The sequence below is a fragment of the Eleutherodactylus coqui genome, chromosome 2 (assembly GCF_035609145.1).
Source record: "Eleutherodactylus coqui strain aEleCoq1 chromosome 2, aEleCoq1.hap1, whole genome shotgun sequence".
Classification (NCBI taxonomy): domain Eukaryota; kingdom Metazoa; phylum Chordata; class Amphibia; order Anura; family Eleutherodactylidae; genus Eleutherodactylus; species Eleutherodactylus coqui.
Genome location: NC_089838.1, coordinates 38,128,735 through 38,147,295, shown reverse-complemented (window position 1 = coordinate 38,147,295; position 18,561 = coordinate 38,128,735).

Here is an 18,561-nt window from a genome sequence, read left to right as displayed (position 1 = left end):
TGCTGTCCGCTGGTAGAGAAGAGAAGTCTGGGGAAATCCAGGCTTTGTTCATCTTGATGAGTGTAAGCCTGTCGGCACTGTCAGTTGACAGGCGGGTACACTTATCTGTGATGATTCCCCCAGCCGCACTAAACACCCTCTCTGACAAGACGCTAGCCGCAGGACAAGCAAGCACCTCCAGGGCATACAGCGTGAGTTCAGGCCACGTGTCCAGCTTCGACACCCAGTAGTTGTAGGGGGCAGAGGCGTCACAGAGGATGGTCGTACGATCGGCTACGTACTCCCTCACCATCCTTTTACAGTGCTCCCGCCGACTCAGCCTTGACTGGGGAGCGGTGACACAGTCTTGCTGGGGAGCCATAAAGCTGTCAAAAGCCTTAGAGAGTGTTCCCCTGCCTGTGCTGTACATGCTGCCTGATCTCCGCGCCTCCCCTGCTACCTGGCCCTCGGAACTGCGCCTTCTGCCACTAGCGCAGTCGGATGGGGATTTTACCATCAGCTTGTCCGCCAGGGTCCTGTGGTATAGCATCACTCTCGAACCCCTTTCCTCTTCGGGTATGAGAGTGGAAAGGTTCTCCTTATATCGTGGGTCGAGCAGTGTGTACACCCAGTAATCCGTAGTGGCCAGAATGTGTGTAACGCGAGGGTCACGAGAAAGGCATCCTAACATGAAGTCAGCCATGTGTGCCAGGGTACCTGTACGCAACACATGGCTGTCCTCACTAGGAAGATCACTTTCAGGATCCTCCTCCTCCTCCTCCTCAGGCCATACACGCTGAAAGGATGACAGGCAAGCAGCATGGGTACCCTCAGCAGTGGACCAAGCTGTCTCTTCCCCCTCCTCCTCATCCTCCTCATGCTCCTCCTCCTCCTCAACGCGCTGAGATATAGACAGGAGGGTGCTCTGACTATCCAGCGACATACTGTCTTCCACCACCACTGTTTCCGAGCGCAAAGCATCTGCCTTTATGCTTTGCAGGGAACTTCTCAAGAGGCATAGCAGAGAAATGGTGATGCTAATGATTGCAGCATCGCCGCTCACCATCTGGGTAGACTCCTCAAAGTTTCCAAGGACCTGGCAGATGTCTGCCAACCAGGCCCACTCTTCTGTAAAGAATTGTGGAGGCTGACTCCAACTGCGCCACCCATCTTGGAGTTGGTATTCCACTATAGCTCTACGCTGCTCATAGAGCCTGGCCAACATGTGGAGCGTAGAGTTCCACCGTGTGGGCACGTCCCACAGCAGTCGGTGCACTGGCAGATGAAACCGATGTTGCAGGGTGCGCAGGGTGGCAGCGTCCGTGTGGGACTTGCGGAAATGTGCGCAGAGCCGGCGCACCTTTCCGAGCAGGTCTGACAAGCGTGGGTAGCTTTTCAGAAAGCGCTGAACCACCAAATTAAAGACGTGGGCCAGGCATGGCACGTGCGTGAGGCTGCCCAGCTGCAGAGCCGCCACCAGGTTACGGCCGTTGTCACACACGACCATGCCCGGTTGGAGGCTCAGCGGCGCAAGCCAGCGGTCAGTCTGCTCTGTCAGACCCTGCAGCAGTTCGTGGGCAGTGTGCCTCTTCTCTCCTAAGCTGAGTAGTTTCAGCACGGCCTGCTGATGCTTGCCCACCGCTGTGCTGCCGTGCCGACCGACACCGACTGCTGGCGATGTGCTGCTGCTGACACATCTTGATTGCGAGACAGAGGTTGCGTAGGAGGAGGAGGAGGAGGAGGGTGGTTTAGTGGAGGAAGCATACACCGCTGCAGATACCACCACCGATCTGGGGCCCGCAATTCTGGGGGTGGGTAGGACGTGAGCGGTCCCAGGCTCTGACTCTGTCCCAGCCTCCACTAAATTCACCCAATGTGCCGTCAGGGAGATATAGTGGCCCTGCCCGCCTGTGCTTGTCCACGTGTCCGTTGTTAAGTGGACCTTGGCAGTAACCGTGTTGGTGAGGGCGCGTACAATGTTGCGGGAGACGTGGTCGTGCAGGGCTGGGACGGCACATCGGGAAAAGTAGTGGCGACTGGGAACTGAGTAGCCCGGGGCCGCCGCCGCCATCATACCTTTGAAAGCCTCCGTTTCCACAACCCTATACGGCAGCATCTCCAGGCTGATCAATTTGGCTATGTGCACGTTTAGCGCTTGAGCGTGCGGGTGCGTGGGGGCATACTTGCGCTTGTGCTCCAACACTTGCGCTAGCGACGGCTGGACGGTGCGCTGAGAGACATTGGTGGATGGGGCCGAGGACAGCGGAGGTGAGGGTGTGGGTGCAGGCCAGGAGACGGTAGTGCCTGTGTCCTGAGAGGGGGGTTGGATCTCAGTGGCAGGTTGGGGCACAGGGGGAGAGGCAGCGGTGCAAACCGGAGGCGGTGAACGGCCTTCGTCCCACCTTGTGGGGTGCTTGGCCTTCATATGTCTGCGCATGCTGGTGGTGGTGAGGCTGGTGGTGGTGGCTCCCCGGCTGATCTTGGCGCGACAAAGGTTGCACACCACTGTTCGTCGGTCGTCTGCACTCTCAGTGAAAAACTGCAAGACCTTTGAGCACCTCGGCCTCTGCAGGGTGGCATGGCGCGAGGGGGCGCTTTGGGAAACAGTTGGTGGATTATTCAGTCTGGTCCTGCCTCTACCCCTGACCACCGCACTGCCTCTTCCAACCTGCCCTGCTGCTGCACTTGCCTCCCCCTCTGAAGACCTGTCCTCAGTAGGCGTAGCAAACCAGGTGGGGTCAGTCACCTCATCGTCCTGCTGCTCTTCCTCCGAATCCTCTGTGCGCTCCTCCCTCAGACTTACTCCAATTACTACTACCTGAGTGATAGACAACTGTGTCTCATCGTCATTGTCCTCCTCACCCAATGAAAGCTCTTGAGACAGTTGCCGGAAGTCCCCAGCCTCATCCCCCGGACCCCGGGAACTTTCCAAAGGTTGGGCATCGGTCACGATAAACTCCTCCAGTAGGAGAGGATTCGGAACCATTGCTGCCCATTCTGGGCAGGGGCCCGAGAACAGTTCCTGGGAGTCTGCCTGCTCCTCAGAATGTGTCATTGTAATGGAGTGAGGAAGCTGGGAGGAAGGAGGAGCAGCAGCCAGAGGATTCAGAGTTGCAGCAGTGGACGGCGCAGAACTCTGGGTGGTCGATAGATTGCTGGATGCACTTTCTGCCATCCACGACAGGACCTGCTCACACTGCTCATTTTCTAATAAAGGTCTACCGCGTGGACCCATTAATTGTGAGATGAATGTGGGGACGCCAGAAACGTGCCTCTCTCCTAATCCCGCCACAGTCGGCTGCGATACACCTAGATCAGGAGCTCGGCTTTGCCCACACCCTGACTTGGGCCTCCGCGTCCTCGCCCGCGTCCATGTCCTCTGGGCCTACCCCTACCCCTCAGAATGCTGTATTACCAGTGGTGCAGAAACAGAACGCTGTAATTAAATGTGCCACTTATTGGCCTGTGGTTGGAGGCTGACTTCGCTTATGGAACGCACAGCAGAGGCAGGAAAGAATTTTGCGCAAGCCTGCTGTAACACTTAGCTGGCTGCTTATGAATAAGGACAACTACCCCCAGCAGAGACGCAGTACACTGAGGACGGTCACAGGCAGCCCAAATAGATTTTTTTTCCCAAAATTTCTTTGGAAAAGCCCACTGCCTATATAGACTGTATATGTCTTTCACTGTCCCTGCCTCACCACCACTACTGGCCCTGGACTATGTAAAATTACTGCAGACTGTTTCACTCTTGACAGGATGACAGCGGTGATGTAAGAGGCAACGCAGAGCCAGGAAAGAATTTTGCGCAAGCCTGCTGTAACACTTAGCTGGCTGTGTATGAATTAGGACAACTACCCCCAGCAGAGACGCAGTACAGTCAGGACGGTCACAGGCAGCCCAAATAGATTTTTTTTTTCCCAAATTTGTTTGGAAAAGCCCACTGCCTATATAGACTGTATATGTCTTTCACTGTCCCTGCCTCACCACCACTACTGGCCCTGGACTATGTAAAATTACTGCAGGACGCAATGCTCTGGACGCAATGCTCTGCACGGCCGATAAACAAAAAAAAAAGTGCAACACTGCAAAAAGCAGCCTCAACAGTACTGCACACAGTCATATGCGGCCCTAAGAATGACCGTTGGGGTTCTTGAAGCCTAAAATCAATCTTAACACTCTCCCTATAGCAGCTCTGGCATCAGCAGCACTTTCCCTGATCTCTGTCAGAATGCATCTGTGGCGAGCCGCGGGAGGGGCCGATTTATATACTCGGGTGACAACTGATCTCGCCAGCCACTCACTGCAGGGGGGTGGTATAGGGCTTGAACGTCGCAGGGGGAAGTTGTAATGCCTTCCCTGTCCTTCTATTGGCCAGAAAAGCGCGCTAACGTCTTGGAGATGAAAGTGAAAGTAACTCGAACATCGCGTGGTGCTCGCCTCTAGTAACGAGCATCTCAAACACGCTAATACTCGAACGAGTATCAAGCTTGGACGAGTACGTTCGCTCATCTCAATTCAAAATGTTAATCTAAGCCTTTTCAAATGTAAATGCATTAATATTTTGCTATCTATTTAGAGTTCTTATATACTCACTCTTTTATTTCAAATTAAAAATGAAAAAATCTAAAACAAACTTTTTCACTATTTAAATTCTAAATCTATCATATTGTTTTAAAAAATGGATTTCAAAGCCCCCAAATACCCTAATCTAAGTGCTATTTAATCTTATTTTTATTCATTCATTTTTTAAGTACAATTTTAATGTATGCCCTGTATTATTCACTGTATATTTTAACACAAAAAAAAGGAATAATGGAATAATAGATAATAGTGATTTAATAAATATAGGAACAATGTTATATTTAAAATATTAATATAAACTATTACAAGAAAATTAATATAAGCTAATGTTTTGTAAGACTGAGAAGTAGAAAAAAAGTCTGTCTCTAAAAAAATATATAAATTTACGAGCATAACTTTACAAACATCTGTATTTTGATAAAATAATAAAAATTAATTATAAAAATATATTCTAGCTACATAGTTCATAAACATATATAATTGTAACAAATTTGTTATTTATATGTGTGTATATATATATATATACATATATATATATATATATATATATATATATATATATATATATATATGGGATAATACAAGAACTATCTTATTTTAATTTGATTATGCTTGCATAAATAAATAGTGCGTATTGCTCAAAAATTATAATACTTACATTTGAATTTATAATATCTACATATATATTTATTTTTTGCAATTTTTTGAAATTTTTTTTCCAGTTAACCTTTTTGCTTTCATTGTAACATAGTCATGAGCTTAAATAAAAAAAATGCATATTCCAATGTCATGTGTGGCAATAACTACTGCAAAGGCTGAATTTGACTTTGCCTCAAATAATTTTAATTACTTTATTTATGATGATATATTAACCCCCTTAACACTGGAGGGTGTACACTGTACATTTCACAGCTAAGTCATGGAGGTTCAGAGTGTGTACGAGTGGGAATCAAGTGTTCTATTCACTCCACACAATGCGGGTGCCAACTGTTTCTTATAGCTGACACCCGCTCAACTGATCAGAGCCGTTAATCCTTTAAATGCCACAGTTCATTCTGACAGCAGCATTTAAATGCCCCAATCGATGTTCGAGGTCCAGAACGGCCCCAAGGTGATGGAATTATAGGGGGACACATTGCAGATTTCCTATCAAACCATTCCTGTGGCATGGCTTGATAGATTGTCTGTCAGAGCACAGTATAATGTAATACTATTTAATTGATATTCCAGGAGCGAAGAAAAAATTGCAAATTTTTTGCCCTATGACTAAAAAAAATTAGAAATCAGTACAAAAAAGTTTTATGAATTTTTATTAAAAAAAGGTAATAAAAGTAAAAAAAACACATTTTGCCATATTCGTAATAAAATTTGAAACCAAAAACATATTTTGATCTATCAAAGTAACATTATTTACCACACATGTTAAACAACGTCAGAAATAAATAAACAATGCCAGAATTGCACTTTCTTGGTCACCCTGTCCCCAGGAAAAAAGTAATAAAAAGTGATTTAAAAAGTCATATGTATGCCAAAATGGTACAAATAGAAACTACAGGATGTCCCACAAAAAATGAGCCCTCGCACAACTATGTCAACAGAATGTGTTTTTAGGTGGCTTAATTCAAAGAGTTAAAGGAGTTGTCCGGCCACACAGGGTAAAAATTTTTATAATGCTGCTGCTTCCCTTTCAGTAAGGATAGTAACAGACAGCATACAGGGGCTCAAACCGGCAGGCAGATCAGCTGCAATGTCAGTTTATTACCTTAGACTGATCTTCTCTGCAGTTTTCAAAGATGGCGCCTCTGTGCTGCCTTCTCACATGCCCTGCGCCCCCCCCTCTTCTGTGTGCGCGCTCCCGATGGTAGTAAGACATGAAAAGGCAGGATTTCCCTCAGCTCACGTCCTAGCCCCGCCCACGACACGCCCACCTCTATTGAACTGCTCTACAGTCTCTCCCCGCCCAGGCCTCGCCCCCTGCTAAAGTAAAGTAAAACATTTCCCCACACACACATGCCCTCATAGTGCCCCTCTCACAATGACCCCCCCACACACTTCTGTCAGCCGGGTCAATGCACATACACATCACTGCACCCCCCCCCCCCTTCCCCTGCACACATCCATCCATCCATCCATCTCTCCCACTCCACACACCCCCCCTTCCCCCGGGACTTCTGTCAGCCGGTCCGTGCACATACACACACATCACTGCACCCCCCCCTTCCCCTGCACACATCCATCCATCCATCCATCCATCGATCTTTCCCACTCCACACACCCCCCCTTCCCCCGGGACTTCTGTCAGCCGGTCCGTGCACACCACACACACATCACTGCACCCCCCCCCCCCGTGCACACATCCATCCATCCATCTCTCCAACATTTCTCCCCTTCTCCCCTACTCCCCTTCTCCCCTTTCACATACTTTTAAAGTCCCGACGGTGTCTTCTTGGCTCTTGTCCAAGCAGCAGCGGCAGGCAGTCACTCACTCCGCTCTGGTATATGAAACCAGGAAGTGAGTGTACTGCGCATGCGCCGACCGGCGGCGCGCGTCCCCTGCGATGATGAGGTAAAGTGCGCGGTCCCGGCAGAAGAAAGAAGGACTGCGCATGCGCGGAAGGGAAGAGGAGCGTTCCAGCGCCGACGAGAGCTGCTGCCGGCCCGACAAGAAATGCAGAAGATTTCTTGTCGTAACCTGGGACGACCGAGGGTCAACACAGGGGGGGCACCCCTAAAGGTAAGTCCAAAACTTCTGTTTGCTTCATTTTCCATGCACAATGTATATTACAAAGTGCATGGAAATGGGCAAACAGAAGTAATGAGATATGATGTTTCTGGCCGGACAACCCCTTTAATGCTTGAGCTCGAGGAAGCTTACAGATCACACACAGCATTGAATGTGATAGGAAGTCATCTGATTTATTAGTTAATCAGTATAAGTATTTACACAAAGAAATTTGAAACTAAGCTAGAAGATGCTGGATTTTTAAATATGTATCATTTATTATAATTCATTTATTATTATTGGTTATTAAAAACTCAGCAAATGCAATGATATCTCTTCAAAGGCAGGACTTCTCTAATATGATTGAAGCTGTTTCTCATGAAACCTCAGTAAATGGCCTTGGAAAACGATCTCACATTCCTGTGATTATTTTCTTTCTCAATATATCTGAATATGTGCTAAGGAAAGAGAGAGAAATGGAGAAGAGCAGGTTACAACTAGAGATGAGCGAGCACCAAAATGCTCGGGTGCTCGTTACTCGGGACAAATTTATCGCGATGCTCGAGGGTTCGTTACGAGTAACGAACCCCATTGAAGTCAATGGGCGACCGGAGCATTTTTGTATTTCGCCGATGCTCGCTAAGGTTTTCATGTGTGAAAATCTGGGCAATTCAAGAAAGTGATGGGAACGACACAGCAACGGATAGGGCAGGCGAGGGGCTACATGTTGGGCTGCATCTCAAGTTCACAGGTCCCACTATTAAGCCACAATACCGGCAAGAGTGGGGCCCCCTCCCAACAACTTTTACTTCTGAAAAGCCGTCATTAGCATGGCATACCTTAGCTAAGCACCACACTACCTCCAACAAAGCACAATAACTGCCTGCATGACACTCCACTGCCACTTCTCCTGGGTTACATGCTGCCCACCCCCCCCCCCCCCCAAGACCCAGTGTCCACAGCGCACACCAAACTGTCCCTGCCCAGCCTTCAGCTGCCCTCATGCCACGCCACCCTCATGTCTATTTATAAGTGCGTCTGCCAGAGGCAAAGCAGGCACACACTGCAGAGGGTTGGCATGGCTAGGCAGCGACCCCCCCATAAAAGGGGCGGACCGATAGTCCACAATGCTGTACAGAAGCAATGAGAAATCAAATCCTGTGCCACCTCCATCTGGAGCTGCACACGTGGGCATAGCAATGGGGAACCTATGTGCCACACACTATTCATTCTGTCAAGGTGTCTGCACGCCCCAGTCAGACCGCGGTTTTTTATAAATAGTCACAGGCAGGTACAACTCCGCAATGGGAATTCCGTGTGCACCCACAGCATGGGTGGCTCCCTGGAACCCACCGGCTGTACATAAATGTATCCCATTGCATTGCCCATCACAGCTGAGGTGGTAATGTCGTGCTTAATGCAGGTGGGCTTCAGCCCACACTGCATGCCCCAGTCAGACTGGGGTTCTTTAGAAGTGGACAGATGTAGGTTAAACTCCGTGTGCACCTACAGCATGGGTGGGTGCCAGGAAGCCACCGGCGGTACATAAATATATCCCATTGCATTGCCCAACACAGCTGAGGTAGTAATGTCGTGCTTAATGCAGGTGGGCTTCGGCCCACACTGCATGCCCCAGTCAGACTGGGGTTCTTTAGAAGTGGACAGATGTAGGTTAAACTCTGTGTGCACCTACAGCATGGGTGGGTGCCAGGAAGCCACCGGTGGTACATAAATATATCCCATTGCATTGCCCAACACAGCTGAGGTAGTAATGTCGTGCTTAATGCAGGTGGGCTTCGGCCCACACTGCATGCCCCAGTCTGACTGGGGTTCTTTACAAGTGGACAGATGTAGGTTAAACTCCGTGTGCACCTACAGCATGGGTGGCTCCCTGGAACCCACCAGCGGTACATAAATATATCCCATTGCAGTGCCCAACACAGCTGAGGTAGTAATGTCGTGCTTAATGCAGGTGGGCTTCGGCCCACACTGCATGCCCCAGTCAGACTGGGGTTCTTTACAAGTGGACAGATGTAGGTTAAACTCCGTGTGCACCTACAGCATGGGTGGCTCCCTGGAACCCACCGATGGTACATAAATATATCCCATTGCATTGCCCAACACAGCTGAGGTAATGTCGTGCTTAATGCAGGTGGGCTTCGGCCCACACTGCATGCCCCAGTCAGACTGGGGTTCTTTACAAGTGGACAGATGTAGGTTAAACTCCGTGTGCACCTACAGCATGGGTGGCTCCCTGGAACCCACCGGTGGTACATAAATATATCCCATTGCAGTGCCCTACTCAGCAGAGCTAACGTCAGATACAATACAGGTGGGCTTTGGCCCACACTGCATGCCCCAGTCAGACTGGTAATATGTATTTTAACAGTAACCTCGTTGGTGGTAATGTGGTGGTGACTGCGGACCTAGTAGCGCGGTTTTATGTAGTTGGTTTTCGGAATGTGGCCATGATTAAGTGGTCCATGGCGGGGGGATGGTGGTGGTGCTCTCTTGTTGTGTCGTTAAAGGTGAAATTCTTGGACTGCCACCAGACGGACCAATGCAAAGGTATTTGCCCAGAATGTTTTCATTGTTGGAGGAGGAGGGGGATGTTTTGGAGGCACTATGTGTCCTCTCCACGTGTCCGTGGTTATATGCACCTTAACAGTAACAGCGTTGGTGGGAAATGGCCTCGCCGCCATCATGTCTTTGTGAAGCCTCTGTTTCCACACCCCAGTGACATACCATTAGCTGCGGTATAGGCAGAGCCCAGAATTATTAACATTTCAGCGGTAGTATTAGGGACAGGCCCCACTAACATATCACTAGCAGCAGTATAGGGGGAGCGCAGTCTTAGTTCCATTTCAGTAATAGTAGCACTCAAGACAGGCCCCAGTAACAATTCCGAAGCAGCAGTATAGGGGGAGCGCAGTCTTAGTTCCATTTCAGTAATAGTAGCACTCAAGACAAGCCCCAGTAACAATTCCCATTGCAGCAGTTTAGGGAGATAACAGTCTCTTTCACAATTCAGTAGCTGCAGTATAGACAAGGCCCCAGTTACATTTATGTAGCAAAAGTGTAGGCCAACCCCACACACCTTTCTGTACCATGAGTGCAGGCGAAGAACATAGAAATTACAATGATTACACTGTAGGTGAGGGCCCAAAAAAATTGGTGTAGCAACAGTACTAATGTACCTCAGAAAAAATTGGCCATGACCAACCAAGATGGCAGGTGAAACCCATTAATCGCTTTGGTTAATGTGGCTTAAGTGGTAACTAGGCCTGGAGGCAGCCCAGTTTAACGAAAAATTGGTTCAAGTTAAAGTTTCATCGCTTGTAAGAGCATTGAAACGTATAAAAATTGTTTGGAAAAATTATATGAGTGAGCCTTGTGGCCCAAAGAAAAATTGCCCGTTCGGCGTGATTACGTGAGGTTTCAGGAGGAGGAGCAGGAGGAGGAGGAATATTATACACAGATTGATGAAGCAGAAATGTCACCGTTTTGGATGGTGATACAGAATGATGCTTCCATCCGCGGGTGCAGCCTACGTATTGCTTAGGTATCGCTGCTGTCCGCTGGTGGAGAAGAGAAGTCTGGGGAAATCCAGGCTTTGTTCATCTTGATGAGTGTAAGCCTGTCGGCACTGTCGGTTGACAGGCGTGTACGCTTATCTGTGATGATTCCCCCAGCCGCACTAAACACCCTCTCTGACAGGACGCTAGCCGCAGGACAAGCAAGCACCTCCAGGGCATACAGCGCGAGTTCAGAGTCCAGCTTCGACACCCAGTAGTTGTAGGTGGCAGAGGCGTCACGGAGGACGGTCGTGCGATCGGCTACGTACTCCCTCACCATCCTTTTACTGTGCTCCCGCCGACTCAGCCTTGACTGGGGAGCGGTGACACAGTCTTGGTGGGGAGCCATAAAGCTGTCCAGGGCCTTAAAGAGTGTTGCACTGCCTGTGCTGAACATGCTGCTCGATCTACGCACCTCCCCTGCTACCTGGCCCTTGGAACTGCGCCTTCTGCCACTAGCGCTGTCGGATGGGAATTTGACCATCAGCTTGTCCGCCAGGGTCCTGTGGTATAGCAACACTCTCGAACCCCTTTCCTCTTCGGGAATGAGAGTGGAAAGGTTCTCCTTATACCGTGGGTCGAGCAGTGTGTACACCCAGTAATCCGTAGTGGCCAGAATGCGTGCAACGCGAGGGTCACGAGAAAGGCATCCTAACATGAAGTCAGCCATGTGTGCCAGGGTACCTGTACGCAACACATGGCTGTCTTCAATAGGAAGATCACTTTCAGGATCCTCCTCCTCCTCCTCCTCCGCCTCCTCCTCCTCCTCCGCCTCCTCCTCCTCAGGCCATACACGCTGAAAGGATGACAGGCAAGCAGCATGGGTACCGTCAGCAGTGGGCCAAGCTGTCTCTTCCCCCTCCTCCTCATCCTCCTCATGCTCCTCCTCCTCCTCCTCAACGCGCTGAGATATAGACAGGAGGGTGCTCTGACTATCCAGCGACATACTGTCTTTCCCCGCCTCCGTTTCCGAGCGCAAAGCATTTGCCTTTATGCTTTGCAAGGAACTTCTCAAGAGGCATAGCAGAGGAATGGTGACGCTAATGATTGCAGCATCGCCGCTCACCACCTGGGTAGACTCCTCAAACTTTCCAAGGACCTGGCAGATGTCTGCCAACCAGGCCCACTCTTCTGAAAATAATTGAGGAGGCTGACTGCCACTGCGCCGCCCATGTTGGAGTTGGTATTCCACTATAGCTCTATGCTGCTCATAGAGCCTGGCCAACATGTGGAGCGTAGAGTTCCACCGTGTGGGCACGTCGCACAGCAGTCGGTGCACTGGCAGATTAAACCGATGTTGCAGGGTGCGCAGGGTGGCAGCGTCCGTGTGGGACTTGCGGAAATGTGCGCAGAGCCGGCGCACCTTTACGAGCAGGTCTGACAAGCGTGGGTAGCTTTTCAGAAAGCGCTGAACCACCAAATTAAAGACGTGGGCCAGGCATGGCACGTGCGTGAGGCTGCCGAGCTGCAGAGCCGCCACCAGGTTATGGCCGTTGTCACACACGACCATGCCCGGTTGGAGGCTCAGCGGCGCAAGCCAACGGTCGGTCTGCTCTGTTAGACCCCGCAGCATTTCGTGGGCCGTGTGCCTCTTATCTCCTAAGCTGAGTAGTTTCAGCACGGCCTGCTGACGCTTGCCCACCGCTGTGCTGCCACGCCGCGCGACACCGACTGCTGGCGACGTCCTGCTGCTGCTGACACATCTAGATTGCGAGGCAGAGGTTGAGGAGGAGGAGGAGGAGGGGGGTGCTTTAGTGGTGGAAGCATACACCGCCAAACATACCACCACCGAGCTGGGGCCCGCAATTCTGGGGGTGGGTAGGACGTGAGCGGTCCCAGGCTCTGACTCTGTCCCAGCCTCCACTAAATTCACCCAATGTGCCGTCAGGGAGATGTAGTGGCCCTGCCCGCCTGTGCTTGTCTACGTGTCCGTTGTTAAGTGGACCTTGGCACTAACCGCATTGGTGAGGGCGCGTACAATGTTGCGGGAGACGTGGTCGTGCAGGGCTGGGACGGCACATCGGGAAAAGTAGTGGCGACTGGGAACTGAGTAGCCCGGGGCCGCCGCCGCCATCATACCTTTGAAAGCCTCCGTTTCCACAACCCTATACGGCAGCATCTCCAGGCTGATCAATTTGGCTATGTGCACGTTTAGCGCTTGAGCGTGCGGGTGCGTGGGGGCATACTTGCGCTTGTGCTCCAACACTTGCGCTAGCGACGGCTGGACGGTGCGCTGAGAGACATTGGTGGATGGGGCCGAGGACAGCGGAGGTGAGGGTGTGGGTGCAGGCCAGGAGACGGTAGTGCCTGTGTCCTGAGAGGGGGGTTGGATCTCAGTGGCAGGTTGGGGCACAGGGGGAGAGGCAGCGGTGCAAACCGGAGGCGGTGAACGGCCTTCGTCCCACCTTGTGGGGTGCTTGGCCTTCATATGTCTGCGCATGCTGGTGGTGGTGAGGCTGGTGGTGGTGGCTCCCCGGCTGATCTTGGCGCGACAAAGGTTGCACACCACTGTTCGTCGGTCGTCTGCACTCTCAGTGAAAAACTGCAAGACCTTTGAGCACCTCGGCCTCTGCAGGGTGGCATGGCGCGAGGGGGCGCTTTGGGAAACAGTTGGTGGATTATTCAGTCTGGTCCTGCCTCTACCCCTGACCACCGCACTGCCTCTTCCAACCTGCCCTGCTGCTGCACTTGCCTCCCCCTCTGAAGACCTGTCCTCAGTAGGCGTAGCAAACCAGGTGGGGTCAGTCACCTCATCGTCCTGCTGCTCTTCCTCCGAATCCTCTGTGCGCTCCTCCCTCAGACTTACTCCAATTACTACTACCTGAGTGATAGACAACTGTGTCTCATCGTCATTGTCCTCCTCACCCAATGAAAGCTCTTGAGACAGTTGCCGGAAGCACCCAGCCTCATCCCCCGGACCCCGGGAACTTTCCAAAGGTTGGGCATCGGTCACGATAAACTCCTCCAGTAGGAGAGGATTCGGAACCATTGCTGCCCATTCTGGGCAGGGGCCCGAGAACAGTTCCTGGGAGTCTGCCTGCTCCTCAGAATGTGTCATTGTAATGGAGTGAGGAAGCTGGGAGGAAGGAGGAGCAGCAGCCAGAGGATTCAGAGTTGCAGCAGTGGACGGCGCAGAACTCTGGGTGGTCGATAGATTGCTGGATGCACTTTCTGCCATCCACGACAGGACCTGCTCACACTGCTCATTTTCTAATAAAGGTCTACCGCGTGGACCCATTAATTGTGAGATGAATGTGGGGACGCCAGAAACGTGCCTCTCTCCTAATCCCGCCACAGTCGGCTGCGATACACCTGGATCAGGAGCTCGGCTTTGCCCACACCCTGACTTGGGCCTCCGCGTCCTCGCCCGCGTCCATGTCCTCTGGGCCTACCCCTACCCCTCAGAATGCTGTATTACCAGTGGTGCAGAAACAGAACGCTGTAATTAAATGTGCCGCTTATTGGCCTGTGGTTGGAGGCTGACTTCGCTTATGGAACGCACAGCAGAGGCAGGAAAGAATTTTGCGCAAGCCTGCTGTAACACTTAGCTGGCTGCGTATGAATAAGGACAACTACCCCCAGCAGAGACGCAGTACACTGAGGACGGTCACAGGCAGCCCAAATAGATTTTTTTTCCCCAAATTTCTTTGGAAAAGCCCACTGCCTATATAGACTGTATATGTCTTTCACTGTCCCTGCCTCACCATCACTACTGGCCCTGGACTATGTAAAATTACTGCAGACTGTTTCACTCTTGACAGGATGACAGCGGTGATGTAAGAGGCAACGCAGAGCCAGGAAAGAATTTTGCGCAAGCCTGCTGTAACACTTAGCTGGCTGTGTATGAATTAGGACAACTACCCCCAGCAGAGACGCAGTACAGTCAGGACGGTCACAGGCAGCCCAAATAGATTTTTTTTTTCCCAAATTTGTTTGGAAAAGCCCACTGCCTATATAGACTGTATATGTCTTTCACTGTCCCTGCCTCACCACCACTACTGGCCCTGGACTATGTAAAATTACTGCAGGACGCAATGCTCTGGACGCAATGCTCTGCACGGCCGATAAACAAAAAAAAAAGTGCAACACTGCAAAAAGCAGCCTCAACAGTACTGCACACAGTCATATGCGGCCCTAAGAATGACCGTTGGGGTTCTTGAAGCCTAAAATCAATCTTAACACTCTCCCTATAGCAGCTCTGGCATCAGCAGCACTTTCCCTGATCTCTGTCAGAATGCATCTGTGGCGAGCCGCGGGAGGGGCCGATTTATATACTCGGGTGACAACTGATCTCGCCAGCCACTCACTGCAGGGGGGTGGTATAGGGCTTGAACGTCGCAGGGGGAAGTTGTAATGCCTTCCCTGTCCTTCTATTGGCCAGAAAAGCGCGCTAACGTCTTGGAGATGAAAGTGAAAGTAACTCGAACATCGCGTGGTGCTCGCCTCTAGTAACGAGCATCTCAAACACGCTAATACTCGAACGAGTATCAAGCTTGGACGAGTACGTTCGCTCATCTCAATTCAAAATGTTAATCTAAGCCTTTTCAAATGTAAATGCATTAATATTTTGCTATCTATTTAGAGTTCTTATATACTCACTCTTTTATTTCAAATTAAAAATGAAAAAATCTAAAACAAACTTTTTCACTATTTAAATTCTAAATCTATCATATTGTTTTAAAAAATGGATTTCAAAGCCCCCAAATACCCTAATCTAAGTGCTATTTAATCTTATTTTTATTCATTCATTTTTTAAGTACAATTTTAATGTATGCCCTGTATTATTCACTGTATATTTTAACACAAAAAAAAGGAATAATGGAATAATAGATAATAGTGATTTAATAAATATAGGAACAATGTTATATTTAAAATATTAATATAAACTATTACAAGAAAATTAATATAAGCTAATGTTTTGTAAGACTGAGAAGTAGAAAAAAAGTCTGTCTCTAAAAAAATATATAAATTTACGAGCATAACTTTACAAACATCTGTATTTTGATAAAATAATAAAAATTAATTATAAAAATATATTCTAGCTACATAGTTCATAAACATATATAATTGTAACAAATTTGTTATTTATATGTGTGTATATATATATATATACATATATATATATATATATATATATATATATATATATATATATATATATATATATATATATATATATATATATATATGGGATAATACAAGAACTATCTTATTTTAATTTGATTATGCTTGCATAAATAAATAGTGCGTATTGCTCAAAAATTATAATACTTACATTTGAATTTATAATATCTACATATATATTTATTTTTTGCAATTTTTTGAAATTTTTTTTCCAGTTAACCTTTTTGCTTTCATTGTAACATAGTCATGAGCTTAAATAAAAAAAATGCATATTCCAATGTCATGTGTGGCAATAACTACTGCAAAGGCTGAATTTGACTTTGCCTCAAATAATTTTAATTACTTTATTTATGATGATATATTAACCCCCTTAACACTGGAGGGTGTACACTGTACATTTCACAGCTAAGTCATGGAGGTTCAGAGTGTGTACGAGTGGGAATCAAGTGTTCTATTCACTCCACACAATGCGGGTGCCAACTGTTTCTTATAGCTGACACCCGCTCAACTGATCAGAGCCGTTAATCCTTTAAATGCCACAGTTCATTCTGACAGCAGCATTTAAATGCCCCAATCGATGTTCGAGGTCCAGAACGGCCCCAAGGTGATGGAATTATAGGGCGACACATTGCAGATTTCCTATCAAACCATTCCTGTGGCATGGCTTGATAGATTGTCTGTCAGAGCACAGTATAATGTAATACTATTTAATTGATATTCCAGGAGCGAAGAAAAAATTGCAAATTTTTTGCCCTATGACTAAAAAAAATTAGAAATCAGTACAAAAAAGTTTTATGAATTTTTATTAAAAAAAGGTAATAAAAGTAAAAAAAACACATTTTGCCATATTCGTAATAAAATTTGAAACCAAAAACATATTTTGATCTATCAAAGTAACATTATTTACCACACATGTTAAACAACGTCAGAAATAAATAAACAATGCCAGAATTGCACTTTCTTGGTCACCCTGTCCCCAGGAAAAAAGTAATAAAAAGTGATTTAAAAAGTCATATGTATGCCAAAATGGTACAAATAGAAACTACAGGATGTCCCACAAAAAATGAGCCCTCGCACAACTATGTCAACAGAATGTGTTTTTAGGTGGCTTAATTCAAAGAGTTAAAGGAGTTGTCCGGCCACACAGGGTAAAAATTTTTATAATGCTGCTGCTTCCCTTTCAGTAAGGATAGTAACAGACAGCATACAGGGGCTCAAACCGGCAGGCAGATCAGCTGCAATGTCAGTTTATTACCTTAGACTGATCTTCTCTGCAGTTTTCAAAGATGGCGCCTCTGTGCTGCCTTCTCACATGCCCTGCGCCCCCCCCTCTTCTGTGTGCGCGCTCCCGATGGTAGTAAGACATGAAAAGGCAGGATTTCCCTCAGCTCACGTCCTAGCCCCGCCCACGACACGCCCACCTCTATTGAACTGCTCTACAGTCTCTCCCCGCCCAGGCCTCGCCCCCTGCTAAAGTAAAGTAAAACATTTCCCCACACACACATGCCCTCATAGTGCCCCTCTCACAATGACCCCCCCCCCACACTTCTGTCAGCCGGGTCAATGCACATACACATCACTGCACCCCCCCCCCCTTCCCCTGCACACATCCATCCATCCATCCATCTCTCCCACTCCACACCCCCCCCCTTCCCCCGGGACTTCTGTCAGCCGGTCCGTGCACATACACACACATCACTGCACCCCCCCCTTCCCCTGCACACATCCATCCATCCATCCATCCATCGATCTTTCCCACTCCACACACCCCCCCTTCCCCCGGGACTTCTGTCAGCCGGTCCGTGCACACCACACACACATCACTGCACCCCCCCCCCCCGTGCACACATCCATCCATCCATCTCTCCAACATTTCTCCCCTTCTCCCCTACTCCCCTTCTCCCCTTTCACATACTTTTAAAGTCCCGACGGTGTCTTCTTGGCTCTTGTCCAAGCAGCAGCGGCAGGCAGTCACTCACTCCGCTCTGGTATATGAAACCAGGAAGTGAGTGTACTGCGCATGCGCCGACCGGCGGCGCGCGTCCCCTGCGATGATGAGGTAAAGTGCGCGGTCCCGGCAGAAGAAAGAAGGACTGCGCATGCGCGGAAGGGAAGAGGAGCGTTCCAGCGCCGACGAGAGCTGCTGCCGGCCCGACAAGAAATGCAGAAGATTTCTTGTCGTAACCTGGGACGACCGAGGGTCAACACAGGGGGGGCACCCCTAAAGGTAAGTCCAAAACTTCTGTTTGCTTCATTTTCCATGCACAATGTATATTACAAAGTGCATGGAAATGGGCAAACAGAAGTAATGAGATATGATGTTTCTGGCCGGACAACCCCTTTAATGCTTGAGCTCGAGGAAGCTTACAGATCACACACAGCATTGAATGTGATAGGAAGTCATCTGATTTATTAGTTAATCAGTATAAGTATTTACACAAAGAAATTTGAAACTAAGCTAGAAGATGCTGGATTTTTAAATATGTATCATTTATTATAATTCATTTATTATTATTGGTTATTAAAAACTCAGCAAATGCAATGATATCTCTTCAAAGGCAGGACTTCTCTAATATG